At 35.5% G+C, this 14,455-nt stretch overlaps 1 long non-coding RNA gene across 1 annotated transcript; it reads left to right on the top strand.

Annotated features, from left to right (window-relative positions):
- Positions 1 to 7,610: 7,610 nt before the first annotated feature.
- On the top strand, positions 7,611 to 9,702 carry LOC121411651. Its single transcript, XR_005969515.1, has 3 exons — positions 7,611 to 7,900; positions 8,659 to 8,733; positions 9,366 to 9,702. It is a non-coding gene; the product is annotated as an uncharacterized LOC121411651 (long non-coding RNA).
- Positions 9,703 to 14,455: the final 4,753 nt, after the last annotated feature.

The raw sequence follows: 14,455 nt of genomic DNA, 5'->3' as shown, positions 1-14,455 counted from the left end.
ATAAAATTTTCCAAGTTACATGTAGATCGAAAAACAGTATATTTTTAAATTTGGCCATTTAGTGAGAGCTACAACATGTAATTGCAACAGAACCATGCAAAATTTGAATTTTCAGCGACTGAAACAATCACCAGAGAGAGAATGTTCTTTATTGGACAGTACAGACAGGACAGGAGGTGGTGTTCGACTGGTGAACCTTTCTTAGTTATGTGCAATACCATTGCAAATGAACATTTTTGTGTACCATTTACCACAAGAAATGATCCCCAGTCGTTCTTAAAGTCGCTCTTAACTTACGAACAGCTTTATGAAACACCCAAAGTTAAGAGCGACTGTAAGACGACTGGTGAACATTTCGTACATGCTACATCATCGCCAATGAACATTTTGGTATATATACATAATTTCATTTACCACAAGAAATGGTCACCACTCACCAATGGCAATCGTTCTTTACTCTTAACTTATGATCAGCTTTATGACACACCCACCAGGTACGGGCATAATTAATGTGTTGTCAGCAAAATCCCAGTTTGTAGTCAATGCGATCAATCATGAAAATTTATTCTACGATCATTGCTAAGTTTTCTGTTACGGGCTCCTGGAAATCAAGTGTACGATCAATCGTGTACGATGCAATTTCGCATCATGATTAGAGTTGTGAGTGGTTAAAGTTGTATTCCAGGCTGAAAATAATATGATTTACTGGTAATCAGATAGGATAAAAGCAGGCAAAAACACTGAAAAATTAATCACAATAGGACAAGGAATATTAACAAAGTTCTGACATATCAATTCTTTGTATTATACCGATGACACAGTTCTATGCATGTCTTCATGAATACTGTATGCAATGAGCAAACTGATGATGTCATATAATCCTCAATTATTCTCTTGTACTTTCTTGATGAAATTAAATTCATTCAAATTTTATTTCAAGAATGAAAGAAATTTGATTGAAAGCTGATGTCATTCCTGTTAGTAGGCCTATCTTATTTTGTTACAAGGGAGAAGGGACAATGGGAGACATAGGCCTACACGTACATACATGTACATAAATTTCAAAGGACTACATGTACACAAGTAATAACATTCATAAGGGGAAAGTGGGGAGTGTGGGGACATTACATCATCAGAATCATTCAACTAATGAATATTCATGACATGAATCGCTTTGTTATCAGATTTTGATGAAGTTTTCTGCATTTTGATTGGTAAAATTTACTCTATAATTATTTTCAGCGGCCCTGTGAACCCTTTGAGTATTACTATGATGGTGGTTCCCAAGTCTGCGCACCTAACGATTTGAGTTAAGATTTAACATGAACTTCTTTATTTCACAAAATCATTCTGGTAATAATGTTCCTTATATCATGATGAGTAATTGTACCAAATATCTCATTAGAATTTCAAAGAAATATAGAATTTTCTTTGAAAAAACCTCGGGCAGTCATTTTCAGATTTAAAAAAAATGGTACCCCATGTCTGCGCACCCATTCACTTTGTACACGATTCGGGTATTTTGATGAGAAAGGCTGCATTTTGAGGCCGTCACATGAAATGCCCAAAATTCATTATTTTTCCACCATTTTGAGTCAGATTTTTTAATGAATATCTGTCTATGTGCTGCATGTGTAAAGTTTCTGTTTGATGCGTATCTTCTTTTAATAGAATCGTGCAGATACGCGTGCACAAACTTGGGGGAACTTGCCATATAACATGGGCAATCATCTGACAAATTGACTTTTGAATTTGCCTTTATTTACTTCTGATAAATTATGCCCCTTTTCATTTCTAATTTGGTCAAAGTTTTTAGTCTGTTATTAAAATGTAAGGTTCCTACAGTACAAGCACCCTTTTTTCTACTTTCTTTTCAATCTGCACATGCATTTGCATCCCTGAAGTTGATTATATTATTATTTTTATTTCACTTTAGAGACAACTGATGCAAATTGCAAAAGCGTCCCCATGACAAGCTTGGTCACTTTGCTGCCTCAATTTTGAATTTCTGGAAAAATTCTTCATATGGACATGGAGTCATGGACCCCTCCCACCAAAAAAAAAATTGAGTAATGGGGAAGGGGCAGGAGGCAAGTGCCTCCCTAGACCAAAAGCTTCAGTCTCTGTTTTGTTGGTTGTTCAGCTAAACTCCGTTGGCTTCACTCACATACAGAGACCGAAGTTCTAGCGTGATCTATAAAGGGGACTCAATGGCCATATGTTATGTACTTAAGATCAGATAAAACAGGGAAGTGAATTTGCGCTACAGCCGAGGTAAGTGACTGTTTTTGTTCCTTTTAACTTCATTTTTCTACGTTTTGGGGCAATTAATGCCAAGAAGGAATATAAATTTGCATTTTGGTCGCATTAATTTTAAAAAATTTTATTCATTAAAGGACAAGTCCACCCCAACAAAAACTTGATTTAAATAAAAAGAGAAAAAAAATCAACAAGCATAACACTAAAAATTTCATCAAAATCGGATGTAAAATAAGAAAGTTATGGCATTTTAAAGTTTCGCTTATTTTCAACAAAATAGTTATATGAACGAGCCAGTTATATCCAAATGAGAGAGTTGATGACATCACTCACTCACTATTTCTTTTGTATTTTGTTATATGAAATATGAAATATTTTGATTTTCTCGTCATTGTCATGTGAAATTAAGTTTCATTCCTCCCTGAACACGTGGAATTCCATTATTTTAACATTTTGTACTTCAGGCAAGGAGGTCCTACATGTAATCATCAAATTCGTAAAAATTGAAATATTGTATAATTCAAACAATAAAAAACAAAAGAAATAGTGAGTGAGTGACGTCATCAACTCTCTCATTTGGATGTAACAGGCTCGTTCATATAACTATTTTGTTAAAAATAAGCGAAACTTTGAAATGTCATAACTTTCTTATTTTTCTGATTTTGATGAAATTTTCAGCATTGTGTTTGTCTGATTTTTTCTATTGATTCAAATCAACATTTTTCTGAGGTGGACTTGACCTTTAAAGACAAAAACTGAAGAGCCCCGACGGGGGATTTTGCATTGCAAGTCCCCTAATGGTGGCTGCACGATAGCGAGCCGTCTGTGTACGAGGAAAAAATAAATGTAAAAAAACTCGAAACAGACGGCTGCCAGCTGTCTAGTGCCTCCCCTGCCCCCCCCCCCCACTTCCGTGCCCATTGACCCAATGACGATGTCCCCACCCCCCTCATTGCTTAAACCCGCCACTGCACAAAAAATGTATAGAATACTAGATGGATCTAATAATAGAATACTTTGAAATAAAATTTTCAAAAATATATTTATTAAAATAACAAAAATTAGACCTAACAAAATTGAAAAACTTAGTTTATTGAATCTAGAAACTTATCTTTAAATAAAAAAATAAGTTTAATCTTCCAAAAATTGAGTCTAAATAAAGCTTTATTAAATAAAATAAATCTGAACAAGTCAATAATAATAATAAATATACAATTCATCGAAAACTTTGTTTATCAAAATCAAACAACTTAGTTTAAATGAAGTCAAAAACTTAATAGTGGAGTACTTTCGCCAAACCTAATCAAAATAAAAAAATTAGTTTATCAAAATTGAAAAACTAACAGGTGACTAAGATTATCAAAACAAGACAAGTATAAAAAAAATTCACAATCCTAACTTAACTTAGTTTTTTTAAAGTAATAAAACTAAAGTAACGGTAGACCTTGTTCTATATCATCAACAAACTATCAATATAAGAGAATGGTGATGCTACTATCACAATATGATAATTACTTCGATGTAAATTATCATCATATTATGATATTAGCATTAAAGTTAAGAAGTCTAGCTACCTTCAATACACACGACATGCTCCCGTAACTGGTCCTGCAGACATGGGTCCTCCACTTGTTCCAGCAGGTCATAAATCGCATAAATATGGGGATGTACGCTCTCAAACCGCTGGATTTCCTCCCGTACAGCTCGAGAATTTAACAGTTCCAGATTGTGGACATTCATCATATTCATTGTTGCATCATAGTCGCAGGGTCAGGAACGATAATAATCCATTTATGGAATTCCAAAGCAAAAATAAGAAACAAATATGACTTGCAATCCCTGTTCGCAGTTGAAAAACTGACCGTTGTTTACTGCTCCAACAAAAATTCTGTGCATGGGTTTTAACTGGCGACCACTAACCAAGCATGCACAGCTAGGAAGAAAATTTGTATTGTGTCTCCGACAAAACGCAGAAGAAATATCTAACTCTATGATGTAGGGAAATGAAAAAATTATGAACTAAAACTTTTTTAAACATTGAATAAATCATTACAATCTTTAAAGTCCGTGGATCATTGAGAAGTTTGTAATATATGCTTTAATTGCCCTCCTCAAAGTTGAAATCTTATGGAGAGGGGCAAGGCCCTGGGAATATTTTTTTGACTGGGAGTGCTGGTCGTGCTGCATGCCAAAGGGGAGGGGTAAGGGTTCACCACAGAATAATGGTTATTCGGTCCAGAGGAATTTGAAAAGCCCCCCCCCCCCAAAAAAAAAAGGGTTTGACCGCAAATGGCTACGTTATTTTGGCTACATTCTCAAATTTCTGGCCCACCAGAATCCCTAGGGGTGCTGCCTATGGACAATAAATAGTGGAAGACGGGGTAAGTTAGTTGTGGCACTTTTTGCATGTTAGAATTGAGAGTGATTAATAATCTTGTAGAAATAAGTACCTTGCCTTAAAATCTAATTCTTCTGAAATATCTTTCACCTATATATAACTTTCTACCCCCACACTGAAAGTCATTGCAATGTCACCTTTGAAAAAAAAAGAATTAGAAAAATTCAAATGGCTCAACTTGCCCCATCTGTGGTGAGTTGAACCACCTTATAGGGTAAGTTGAGACACAAAAACTATACAAAATGTATGGGGAAAGAACCATGCATATCAATTTTGTTATATGTTACGTCTTTTCACTTGCTTATTCTCAATACATTGTAAATACTAACATCCTTTAAAACGAGTCATGTAAATTTCCTCCTTTCTGCCTACATACCGATGGCTTTTTAAAGTGGTTTTAATATATACATTACCATAAGAATTACCATGGCTCAACTTGCCCCATGTTGGCTCGCGGCTCAACTTACCCCTGTCCAAACTTAATGCGACAATATCGCATCCACACATTTCTTATTCATCCATCATGCAAAAGACTATGACAAGAATGAAGATCCATACCTGGACTAACAATAATGTTCTTATCTCTTTATTAATATTTAAAGACGTGTGTGTGTAACAAGCACTTATACTTATCTATTTGATTTTTACATGATCCTTTTTACTTTTTTTGCTGAATTTTTTCCCACTAAAAAAGTACTTTTTGTTTCAAAGTTGAAAAAATGTGGTGGGGTTAAGTGTTATGCAATGGGTCATCAATACATGACACCGCCACAATGTCTGACTCATTCATTATTTTGGCCTATATGGAGCTGGTGGCTCAACTTGCCCCTATGCTCAACTTACCCGCCTTCCCCAACATGCGGGACCACGTCCGACCACCACTGGTCTGCAGAAAGTTCTTTTCATCGGGGGGGGGGGGAGTGGGGGTATATACAAAGCATCATCCCCCTTAATGAATAGAAAGCGCGAGTGGATCGACGCCCAGTACCCCAACTGGGGGGAGGCTTCTTATTATTTGGAAACCATGCAGGCACTGTTAAAAATGTTGGGAAAATTTTTTACCAGCACGAGGGTGATTATGATATCCAACCAATTTGGGGCAGTATTTTGCCCAATGCGGGAAGCATATTGTCCAATAAGTTTAAAAAATAAGCAGCAATTATTTTAAAATGAGCAAAACTGTCATCCCACTGGATAAACAAAAATGCCCCAAAGAAATGCCCAATGTTGGTTGGATACATAATTACCCTCATGGAGCATTTTTACCCAATATTTTTTTAGATTAAGTTGAATGTTTTTGCCATGGGGCGTTGTGGCCAGTTATATTCTATAGACTTTGAAAAAAGACATGAAAGAGGGTAGGTTCGAATCACAGCCTGGAGTAATTGCTGCACTCAACCCAGCTAGTACGTGAGTGAAGAACAAGTACCATGTGCCTTTATAGACTTGCTCTGCTATATCAGGTGAGACAAAAATCAGCTCGTGCTTCGCAATCACTGTTCTTTATCAAATTGTTGACGTGCTGAGAATGATCAGTATTCAGGTCTGTGAACATAAAAATGTTCAGCTCTTCGGACTTCAGTTATGACATTTTAAACATTTGATTAATTTCACAAAACTGCTATATTCACATTTTCGTCGGTAAGGCCGGGACTGATGATATCACCCACTCATTATTTCTATTATATTTCATAATTGGCTTATATGAAATACGAAATATTTTAGGTTTCTCATTATCGATTTATGATGATTGTAAAAACAAAGTTTTATTCCTCCTTGAGAATATGGAATTATGATTATTTTAATATTTAGTGGTTCAGTCGAGTTGGTCCTTAGCTAGGTCTATTGCATGTCAGATCTGTAAAAATTCAAATAATGCATAATTCTAAGTCCCGGGGGGCCACTTCCATTCACGAGTGGATACCATGCGCGACCATGGGGTCTCGAAAAGCACCCTAAATACGTAATTTCCATGTTCTGAAAATGCACCCCTTAACAAGTATTGGCGTGTGAAACCCTACCCTTAACAAGTATTGGAAACAAAACGATACTCTTGGCAAATATTCCCTGAAATGAAACAAGTACAGGAATGATTTATTGTTACGGGTCCTTCGGTCGTCCGCTGTACCTTATTTGGTTTAGTACGACCCCACTTCTACACCACGCGCAAATCGGACTCTAAACACGAAGTGTTGGGGCAAAAAGGACATCCTTTATAAAACATTTTCATTTTATTTTATCATCCACGCAAATTCGACCCTAAACACGTAATTTTCCGAGCGAAATAGATACCCTTTTTTCATTATTTTTGTGTTTTTGACACCCTTATCACGTTACGTACGTAACGTGCCCTATCGTGAAAAAGACATCCTTTTTACGTGTTTTTTTGGTCGCGCATGGTATCCACTCGTCAATGTAAGTGGCCCCCCCGGGGGGTTCTAAGTTTTTAAACAATAAATAAAGGCATCTACTTATTCATTTGAATACCACTGAGTTAACACTGACTTAATTGTGAAGACTGAGGAGAAGAAATTAGAAGGAAAATAAGGAGGAAGAGGACTCGAGAGGAAGAAGAAGTAGTGAGGAGGAAGAACAAGGAGAAGAAAAGAAGAAGTAAAAGAAGAAGGAGAAGAAGATGATGAAGAAGAGGAGGAGGAGGAGACGAAGGAGGAATTGTGAATAAATACAAACAAACAGACAAACAACAAACGATAACGTTTAGCCCGGGCTTTACCCCCGAAATTGCATTAATTACTCGACTTTCGGTTTTAGAGTAAGATAAAATTATCCACCTCTCTGTTTCTTCTGAGCAACACCGTACTCGAATTCTTGGTCTGCTATAAGCCTTGCAATCCTTAATGGTCGCTACTCGCGAGCAAGGCTGTATGATTACAGTACACTGCGGTATAGGTATGGTACTTCGATGTGTATGCAGCATGAGTCACTCGTTAGGAGGGAGTCGAGTCAGTGTATGAAATCAGCTGATCCAACGGGAGGAAACCCGGAAGTGAACTTTATTCAAACAGCGGAGCCGGAGACTCATTCTCTCGAGAGTTAATTGTACATTGTCTACTAGCTGGGACATGATCTTTCTCATAACAACAGGTTAGATTGGACACAGGAAAAATTGCTCCTTCTAAATCTAAGACTAAGTTCTAAATTTTAGCAATTTCATGATTTTTTTTAGGTCCGGCACGTTGGTGTGGAACTACTCTACTCTTTCTAGGTCATCCATAACAGCAGGTAAACGATTAAAATCACTAATTCACTAGCTACTTGAAGTTGACCTACATGCCATGAGTTATAAAAAAATCAAGACTTGAGTTTGAGTGATTCTTTTATTATTTAACTTTGAATTATATTTCTTTTTAATTAGACATGGCCAACGTTTAGGTCCCCTTTTCTCTTACAAAAAAGGAAGAAACACATTGATGACAATACTACAATAACAATTTTTAATACAAATTCACTTTACCCTCTTCATGATCAACTTAACGACTATCTGAACATAAAAATTGATCATATTTCTCTATATGTCATCCATGATTCTATAAAACTAAACAGTCCAAAGGACTTCCCCTCTCATATTAGAAGGAACTCAGTATGCTCTGTCTAATTGACAGGAATTAGTCTTTTCTTGGGACGTGTCTATATGTAAATTTCAGATATTACTTGGCTATGTACAGAAGTAAGTGGGGCCCAGTTTAGCAGAACAATTGATGGTGAACAGAGACATAGGACGGTAGTCAAAAAGGAAGTTTAGTTAGCCAGAGAATAACCATCGTTTCTGGGGATTTATTCTACAATTTTCAATTTACAGAGACTGGAGCTTTTAATAGGAAAAAAATAATGGGGGAATGCAGAAATGCTGCTATGAAAACATCATAGTGCCCTTATTTCAAGGTTCCTGTGAAAAAAAAATGTGGCACAGACATTTAACTTGTTTTCTAATTTTTTATGGCTGCTACAAATTATTGTTGGGTTTAATTATTTCTCTACAGCATAATACTGCATGATGAATGTTGAACATGAGGTGGAACTTCTTGTTGAGGAGATGAAGCGTTTAGGGCAACCAAGTATGTATACTTTAACATTTGTACTTAACATTAAAATGATTTAGCAAGTCTAATTATTATTATTTTCATTTTTATGATGATTATTATTTTCATTAATACCATTGTTATTACTATTATTAGTTATTATTATCATCATCATCATCATTATTATAGGTACCAGTAGACCTTCCATAATTTTAATAATCAAGTACTTATTAATTGCAAGACATCCTGAGCCAACTCATGGAAACTGATACTAAAAATTATTTTGAAAATGGATGGAAATACATACTTTTAATTTTCAACTAATTTCTACATAATATCACTCTCTTTTGGGATTTTAGGCACATTTATATCATATTTGTTTGTGTTTGTTTCACAGGGTAAACAAATGGGTAGACATTTGAACAAAGAATGTGTTCATGTTGTGCTTTAGATGTCATTCTCTTTCAGCATTATAAATGTTTCAGTTGTGACCACAAGGATTATCATCATAAATTCCAATTTGAGATGTTCCTTGAACAAATGATAACTATTGTAATTCTCTGTGAGCTTTATTTTAATACAAGAAATATCATGATCAAGCAATTTCATAACAAGTAAGTAATTATGAAGACACTGAAGTAATAGGAAGCATTGCTTTATTTTTTCAGATGCTGATGGAAAGATCGTTGTCAAGTTTGGAGTCCTTTTTGCTGATGATCGATGTGCCAACCTTTTTGAGGCTCTTGTTGGAACCCTGAAAGCTGCCAAGAGGAAGAAGATAGTGCACTACAGTGGGGAGCTTCTACTACAAGGCGTGCATGATGATGTTGATGTAGTATTACAGTGAACATATAATTTTATTATCCTTTCTAATTTTTTTTCCTGTTCCATACCATGTGCTCTAGCAAACACAGCACAACAAAATGAATGTACATGTACTTTACATGGCCATGAGTTTAGAACTCGCCACATAAATAAGGTGAATTTGTAACACCTTTTCAAACTTCATACTGTGTAATATCTCGACTTCCAAGTGCGAAGTTTATGAGTCTCTTGCTTTATGAATTTCTTGATTGTTTCCGATGTAAGAAGTAACCTGTGCTAGATTAATTTTGTTGAAAACAGTACTAATGATTATTTTGATTGAATAGATGGTAAATCTCAGTATTTATATGAATAACTGAGCCAGAATTCTGTTAGGAGAAACCAACGAGTATAAATTAAACAGGACAGTAGTGGGAGAGGTTTCCACTTGAGATATCAAACTATTCTATTAAGTTGGAACAAAAATTACCTTCTATGAGCTATGGTGATGTTAAATGTGTTTTTTTTTTACATTCAGTGCACATGCTGGCATTAAGTGAGGTATGGTAGACAACTGAAGTCAGGGTTTGCAGTAAGCCTGTGTTGATTTAGGCCATAAGTGATGGAAGAACTCATTCCTTGTTATATCAAACGGAACTATTCTAGGAGCATTTGGAGTGAGAGTTGCAATTAAACTCGACTGTAAAATTAATTTATGAGCAAGCCCAAATGCATTCATTTGATTGGTTGAATATCAAATCGCATTTGACATTTTGTGCCCTTTTAACAGCTCAGGTTAAACTTCATTTTACTTAAGGGACATCAAGTTCTTGTGTTTTCTATACAGTATCATATACTATCCATGTACTCATTGTCAAATTGTGAGGCTTCAATTTTTATTTAATGGGAAAATATTTACTTTTCATTTCATCCATTTTTATGAAAAAACATTTGGTATAAGGATATAGTTTATTTTGTACTGCTTGAAATTTTATTGTAAAGTTATTGAAAATAAACATTCCTAGAATTTGTCAAAGCAAAATTCATTTATTTTTGTTTTTTAACACTTTTTTACATTTCATTTTTTCAAGTACTTTTGAAGGAACGAACAACATTTGATTCCTATTAAGCAATTCCCAAGAAGTACTTAAAGTTAAGGTTTTGCTTGACATTCTCAAAGGTTGTTTGTATTGACTTATTGAGAATTCTTCCTGGATTAATGAAAGACTGGGAAAGTTTATTTTTTGCTGGGTCGGAAACTTCAAAGACTTAACAGAGGGTCGTGGGTTCAAATTCCAGCCATGGCGTAATTTCCTTCAGCAAGGAATTCATCCACAGTGTGCTGCACTTGACCCAGGTGAGGTATGGATAATTCCTCAAAAAGCTGTGTGCACCTGAAGAGGTAGCCTAGCTTAGCCGGGTAATAATTATAGCAGGGCCCGCTGGGAGAACAGTTTTCGGAACTGAAGGGGCAACCCTGGGTAAATATACCGTTATTCACTGACCAAACAGACTTTTTTTGTGTAATTCTATGCCAGGGAGCTATGATGTACATCTTGAATTCAATATCAATTTTCAGCAGTATGCATGTACTTGTCATTGATGAAGAACTTACTAGTGTGTGACAGAGATAATGTACAAAATATTGATGCCAAAGTCAAGATGTGCTTTGCCTTTGAAATACATGTAGACAGGGATTTATAACTATCACAAAGTAGCAATAAATATGAGGATTAGAAATGAAATCTTTGTAGACATGACAATGAAATGAATGAAATGAATTTGTGTTTTTTGTGTGTGTAGTAGTAGTTTTGTGATGGGAGTACTGTGAGTTTAAACCTTTACTAATAAGGGTTGGGGTGCAGTCAATTTGAAAATCCATGTTGGACAAATTTACAACTATTGCCTACAGATGCTTCAAATATATATTCAAGTGTGTCAATTATTAAAGCAGATACGAACCATTAGCGCCATCTAAAGTCCTCTACTACTCATACCTGGCCAGTTTCCTGACCCATATTGCTAATGTAGTCTCGCGATATAGACCCACTTGAATGATAGCATGCTAACTAACTACTCAATACACTTATGTAGACTGCGATGATTATGTTACTAAGTAGCAAAATAGTTACTTTTCCTCTCAAACCATTTTAGTTTCTCTACACAAATACAATTATAGGTCATTTTATTCTCTGTAGTATTAGTAGATATCTGAAAAACATATATTTTAAGACTATGTAGTTATATTACCAGTCAATGAGAGACCACACACAGTTCACTACCCCTTTATATCAAAGACAAGGATAGAACACAATACTATAAGCACAGTAATTTTATTTCTTCATTGATTATTCAAACCGTCATAGTACTTTCAAGTGCTTTCAAATTAGCAGATATATGTACATATAAATGTGGTAAAATGATCGGCAAAATACATAAAATAAGAATCTATAAGATGTAAAATATGAATTTTGCCATGAAAAATAAGCATGGTTATGGATTCTTCATATTAAAAAATAATGCAAATTAGCAGGCTTTCATAGAAATGTCCATGATCATTGCTGTTGAAATGACGTATCAAGTAAACAAATTACATATTTGTGCGATAGACTTATGTACCTGTCAGAAAAAAAGTATACAATTCTGGGTTGCTGTTAGGGTAATTACTACATACTATTATTAGTTCTAGTAACATAGGACAACCCTATGCCAACTTCAGGAGTCATGAACAAAATATATCTAAGCGGTCTTATCTTGTGTCATGGTTTTAAGGTCCGGTGAACTGTTGATGCCAGTATCCCTGGAAATATATGTAGACCAACTTTTCTTCCTTGTATCAGTTCCCATAGAAATATGGGATGTTGACGGATGTTGGGCCAAGTACCCTGGCATTCTCAGTCTCCTTTCCCTTATTTTGGTTGTGCGCTTTGGTAGACCACCATATAGGGAAATGAAGAGATTGCAAAAGAAGCATGATCATGTGGTTTTGGGGTACTGTGAGTGTTAAGTTTTTTTTTTTACTGGAGCAGGATTTGGTGTTTGAGGGATAGTGAGAGGAGGCTCATGTGAGCTGGGGACTGTTTCATATTACTTATCATAACAGCAAAACTGCTTGAACAGTTAAAAGCTACTGAAAACGTTCAATCTGATTGGCAGATAGTAAATTTGTTATTGAAATCATGCATTTGCTTTAGTCTTCATGAAACGGGACCCAGATCTATACTCACCATTGCAGTCCGTCCTGCTTTTGATATGCAAGAGGAAGCTAGTCTGACTGCAAAAGAGGGATGATTTTTGGCTTGCTGTGTGAGAGTGAGATGGTACGATCTTCTAATGTATTTTATCTCAAAGCAGCATCAAACTAGCAGCCTTGACTACTAACATCAGGCCATCATAATGCAACATTCCGAGCTGTGTAGTCTTATAACGTAGACCCACTAGAATGATAACACAGTAAATTGGTAAACTCACCACTCAATTAATTCATATACTATTTATGATACAAAGTAGCAAAACAAGAATTTCCTCTCAAAACAGTTTAGTATCTCTTCATGAAAAAAAATGCTCATTCATTCTCTCTATTCATATGGATAGTTATCTAAAATTGTATATTTTTAAAGACTAGTTTCTTTAACAAACAGCCCATGAGAGACTGCAGAAAAGTGTTGCTCAGTTTGCTCTCCCTTTTACTCTAACTGCCATTTTGATTGGCTAGGGGCCTGTTACACAAACAGTTACAATCAAACACAACTCCACTTCCAACCAATCAGCAGAGTATAATTTGGAACATATGACTGATCAGTTGAGTTGTGTTCCAATGCAATTCCTTCTGCAAAAGAACACTGGAAAGACAGTCATTGGTGTCAGAGATCCTTCCAGGACATAGGCAGTCTCCAATATTAATATAAAGCTAACTGATCAATTTCTCTGAAATAGTCTAGTAGCATATTCCATGATAGTTATTTGAAAAGTTTAGTTTTTAATCCAAAAGCTCACTAATATTTTAAAAAAATACTTGTAGTAGCATATTTCATGTACAGTGAATATCAAATAGTTTGATATACATGTCCCGTGAAATAATGTAGATTATCACCCGTATCAGACATCTGAGCTGGTCATTTACAAAACCGTATTGCCCTACATTTTCTGAATATCGGGAAGGGTAGGTATATTGTTTGTATTTTCCTCGGTCTCAATGCGCGTATTTACTTTGCATGCAGAGACGAAGCAAAATATACCTTTGTATTTTCCCTGGTCTCACATCCGGGCATTTGTGGATGCGTATAAAGAGATACGCTTCCTAAGGATCCGCCCACCAACAATATACGTCATAATAAAGACAACGCTGAATCCGAGCGCTTGCAAGTACGTCATAATGGTTAACTGCAGAGCATAGACCGATATTAACATGACACAATAGAACTCTATTTTTAAAAGAAATATCCCATTATCATGATTTTTGCTCTAGATATCTGATTTGGATGATAATAAAAATATTGACTGGCTCTTCTTTCGGGGAACATCAAATATATTGCCCTTAAATGACCCATATTGCCCTCGTCTAAAGACTCGGGCCAATATGATTCATTTGCTGGCAATATATTTGATGTTCCCCTCAAGGCCAGTCAATATTATATAAATATTCAGATGTTCAAATCAAGGGTTTTTTTTCATTCAATAAGTGTTGGTTACTTGCGTTATACACGTAATGATAACTAAGTTTTATGATACTGCTACATATATTCTTGTTCAAATGACTAATGGTAACGTCATCATGAAGTATGTTAAATAATGAGAATATATCAGTCACCAACTTCTATATACAGTACAGTGAAGTAATCAAATGGTAACTGCAGTTTTCCAATAAATATTGGTATGCGAACTCTCAGAAATGGCAAATCACCAGAATCTAGGCCTTCACAGCCTCACTTCCTCCACAGAAGTTCAAGCAGCA

This window comes from Lytechinus variegatus, chromosome 3 (assembly GCF_018143015.1).
Source record: "Lytechinus variegatus isolate NC3 chromosome 3, Lvar_3.0, whole genome shotgun sequence".
Taxonomy (NCBI): Eukaryota; Metazoa; Echinodermata; class Echinoidea; order Temnopleuroida; family Toxopneustidae; genus Lytechinus; species Lytechinus variegatus.
Note: the sequence above shows the minus strand (reverse complement) of the source record. Positions and strands in the feature narration are given on the sequence as shown.